We start from the raw sequence: 5,170 nt of genomic DNA on the forward strand, positions 1-5,170 counted from the left end.
TTATCGTGGTTAAAAAAGCATAATCATTTGATAGATTAGATTTCTTATAAACTTGACTTTCTTTAGAGCATTATTAAGAGTTTTGTAAAAAGCCATGAATCTAGTGTAGCTAAATCCATATTTTTTGGCCCTAAAGCTTTCTTGCATAGTGCAAAAGAATGATTGTCTTTTTTTATTTATGCTACACCTATTTTTCTTGATAGAAAGACTTCAAGTGGCATTCCAAGACAATAGCAAGATTTTCAAGATATTTTTGAAAAAAAGAATGCAGATATTTTTTTGGAGCATCGTCCATATGATTGCTCAATTGACATTAAAGAGGGAAGTTAGCCACTATTTGATCCAATCTATAGTTTATTAGAGAATGAGTTGATTGAACTCAAGAAGTATATAGACAAGAACTTGGCGAAGAATTTCTTATGTCATTCAAAATCTTGTACTGTAGATCTTATGTTATTTGTGAAGAAAAAAAATAGATCACTGCAAATGTGCATAGATTATCAAGGACTCAACAAGATTGCCATAAAAAATAGGCACTCTTTACCGTTGATATCTAGACTTCTTGATCAACTAAATCAAGCTAAGATCTATACAAAAATAGATCTACGAAGAGTATACAACTTGGTCCGCATTAAAAAAGGAGATGAATGAAAGACTACATTTTGAATAAGGTATGAACATTTTGAATATAATTTCATGCCTTTTGGACTCACAAATATACCAGCTGCTTTTCAACATCTTGAGAATGATGTTTTTTGTGAGTTTCTAGATGATTTTTTTGTCTATTATTTAGACAATATTTTAATCTATTCTAAAAACATAAAAGAGTATTAAGTTTATTTTTATTAGGTGTTACAAAAACTTAGAGATGTGGGATTGTATACCAAGTTGGAAAAGTGTGTATTCTAAACTACTCAAGTTGATTTCTTAGGATATATCATTTTCAACGAACGACTTATGATGGATCAAAAGAAGGTTTAAATTATTATAGATTAGAAGATTCTAAAAATAGTAAGAGATGTGCAATGTTTTTTAAGCTTTGTTAATTATTATCAGATCTTCATTAGAATTTTTTTCTCAAGTTATGGTTCCTCTTATATATCTTGTATGCGAAGACAAACTTAATTGAAGCAAAGAAGGTAAAGCATCTTTTGAAGCCTTGAGGTTGACACTTATTTTTACACCAATCTAGTATTGCATTGATTTTTCAAAGACATTTTTTATGGAAACAAATGCATGAGATTTTGCTATAGGTGTTGTTTTGTCATAAAAAAGAGATGATGACAAGTTCCATCCATTAGCTTTTTATTCCAAGAAATTTTCAGTAGCCGAGATCAAATATGAGATCCACAACAAAGAACTTGGAATCATAGATTCCTTTTAAGAATGATATCATTATATAGAAGGTGCTTTCAATCTAATCATCGTGTATACTGATCACAAGAATTTCAAGTATTTCATATCAATACATATTTTGAATCATTACCAAACTTGTTGAAGCATGTCTTTATTAAGATTCAAGTTGAATATTACTTATCAGCTAAGAAAACAAGGTTTGTTCAATGCCCTTTCTAAACATTCTTATCTTATATCCAAAGAAAGAAATGCAGCTTTTCATCAAAAAATAACAATTTTATTCAAGCCAGAAGAATTTCAGTATTGACTATTGATTCAAATCAGTATTCACTATTGATTCAAATCAGTATTGACTATTGATTCAAATTTTTTGAAACAAATTCAATCAAGTATGTCCTTTGATCTTCTTATTTATGATATCAAGAATAATTCTTTTAAGTCTTGTGATACTTCCAAGTTTGAGTTCAAGAAAAACCTAATTTATTTTGAAAGACGCCTATACATTTCAGAAAGAGAAGTATGTTTACAAATTCTTCAAGCACGTAACGACTTTTTAGTAGTAGGACATTTTTAATACAAAAAGATTTTGGAGCTAATATTTAGAGATTTTTGGTGGTTACAAATGTGAAAGGCTGTAAAAGACTTTGTTCAATCATGTGACATTTGTTCAAAGTCAAAAATTCCTTGTCATCGATTTTATGGACTTCTTTAACCATAACCTATTCTAAAACAACCATAGTCTTTTATTTCTATGGATTTTATTATAGATCTTCTAATCTCAAATTTGTGTAATTTTATATTTGTGATAGTAGATCATTTTACCAAAATGGCACATTTTATACTAAGCACAAAATCTATCACAAGTGAAAAAATTACCAAGTTTTGTCTTGACAATATCTATTGGTATCATGGATTGCTGAAAGATAATATATTGGATAAGAGGACTCAATTTGTATTAAGATTTTGAAGAATTCTTTTTAAGATTTTAAAGATGGACATAAAGCTTTTTTTGGCCTTTCATCTTCAAATTGATAAACAGATAGAACATATAAATCAAGTTTTAGAACAATATTTAAGGTGTACCATTAATTATCAACAAGAAAATTAAACAACCATCTTGCTATTGATAGAGTTTACTTATAATAATATAATGTATTCTTCTATATAAAAAATATATTTTTTTTACTAATTATGGTTATCATCCATGACTTTATACTTTTGACTTTTCAAAAGTTGATAATCTTGCAATAGAAGATTTGGTAAATTGTTTGTCTGAGCTACATGCAATAATGAAGATGCAATTATAGGAAGCTCAAGAATGAAAAAAGAACAATAAGGATACCTATTAAAAGAAATAATCACAATTTAATGTAGGCTTTTCAATAATGACATCCATCAAAACCAAGATAAAAGATAACAAACCTTTGCTATAAATGAAACACAATTAAAAAAAAATTACATTCTAATTTTTAACTTTATTTGTAATTTTTGTATAATTGTGGCATCAAAGAGATGGAGAACTAATAATTGGCCGACTCAACTCAAGAGCCATCATTTGTTGACTTATTGAATAAGACATTGTAATTATCACAACCTTCAAGATGACGTAATAAGAATGAAGATCTTGAAGAACGACATGTTCTTCCTCAAATAGATGGCTAGATATAATATAATTGGTATTGCAACTTTGGAAAAGACTCTTGATGTTTGGTGATTTTATTGGAGATAAACACGAATCTTGATGGTATTGTAAATATTTTATTTGAAAGAAGTTACAAAGATTTCAATAATGATCAAATCACAGGGTGGTCTTCTCGCCCTAAAATGGGACATTACCAATGGCTAAGAAGACCTATCAATTACTTTTGAAGGGAACAAAGATTAGAGTACATAGCAAGTATAATTTATTGCATCTTAGACTTCTTCAATATATGATCAGTGTTCTTCATGAAACTCGTTTTTAGAAAGGATGATAATATCAATATATATATATATATATATATATATATATATATATATATATATTTAATATGATTGTTATTTAAATAAATATGAATAAGTAGAAATAAATAAAAATAGATTAATTTTATAATACCTTCTAAAAAAACTTCCTAAAAGCTTTTTAGATGTTGTTTTGACTTTATATATGTTTGTAGTTGATTGATAGGTTATAAACTTGGTCAATAAGCTATCCATGTACCACATATCTTATTAGCTTGTAAAACAAGCTAATTATATAGTAGCCATCTAAAAAACTTGCCTTGCAAGTCAAGATATTTGTCATGCAAAGTCAACACATTTTTGGAGGTCCTATAGAACGTTGCTATATAGATCATAAGTAAATAGTATATATAGAGGCAAGAGTGAAGCCTTCTTTACTCTTATCAATTCTTTTTTTTGCTTCTATTCTAGATTCAAGAGTCTCTAGTTTCTTTGTATTTTGGCAATAGCCATTCCAATTTCTTTTTAATATACATGCTACTTTATTTATATTTTGTCGCTTTTTTTTTGACATAGATTTATCAAGTTTATGCATCTTCTTCTAATTTAATTCCTTCACACTAAATCATGTTGCTTATCATTTAATAGAACATCTTTCTAGTATTACAGAACTAAGAATTGCATTGACTGAGAAGTTTGATGGTACAAGATTCAAATTTTGAAGATTTATCAATCAAATATAACTTATGATTGAATTTCAATCTCACAACTATCTAACTCCAAGATCACAAATTAGATTCATTGATACAATCCTTTTAAGTATAGCATTATTATGGTTTTTATCTTTTTTTTGAATGATGAGATTTAATATCAAATAATTTGAAGGCCTTTTGATAAAATTTTAATCCATTTATGAAAAACATGATGCAATTTATATTGCAATCAATAAGATCTATATTTTATAACAAAGCAATTGATTGGTAATATTATATGCTTTATAGTTTTGATAATTTACAATTGACATCAAGTGAGATGATGCTGCATTTATTAGCTAATTTTTCAATAGATTACAATACGATGTAAAAAAAATAAAGCTCAACTTATCTGATCCTCAAATATTGAGTCAAGTAATTGACTTTGCTATGAGGTGTGATAATCAGCTTATTAAATTTCAATTTAAGAGTCGCACAAGTGCATCTCAATATTACTATAATTCAATGACAATTCCAATGTCTTCTTAATACATATATTCAGTAATAAAGAATATGCAAATTGATGCAATATGTTTCAATCCTCTTACCAAGCAAAAAAAGACTTATTATTGTGAAGAGAAATTGTGCTTATATTGTGGAGAACCTAAATACACTACTCAATATTATCTAAAGAAGCAATAGAACCACAAAATGAGGAGTATGGCCATCAAAGAAGATAGTACATTGGAAAACAAGTTTATCCAACTATAATAGAGACTGTATAATTGGAATCCTATACAACTTCTAATAAAGGTCTTATTTTCTCTTCAAAACCTTCTCTTTGTTTTACAATAAATATTATTTTAGGACCTAAACATTACAAAGTCTCTATCTTGTTAGATTCAAGAGCCTCAGCATATTTCTTACATGAAGAGTTTGCTAAAAGATATAGCATATCTTTAGTAAAAAAAATTAAACTTGTTCATAAAGAAGTTATAGATGGTTGTTCATTGTCTTCAGAAAATATTACTTATAATTTTTTTTCACAAAAATAACAACTCATGATTTTAATAGCTTTTTTATATTTAATATATTAGATCTCACTCCTATCCAATCATTTTAGATTTATCATGGCTAGAAAAATATAATTCAAAAATAGATTGAATTTCTTGTAATCTTAA

The sequence above is a fragment of the Physcomitrium patens genome, chromosome 16, assembly GCF_059467195.1.
Source record: "Physcomitrium patens ecotype Gransden chromosome 16, ASM5946719v1, whole genome shotgun sequence".
Classification (NCBI taxonomy): domain Eukaryota; kingdom Viridiplantae; phylum Streptophyta; class Bryopsida; order Funariales; family Funariaceae; genus Physcomitrium; species Physcomitrium patens.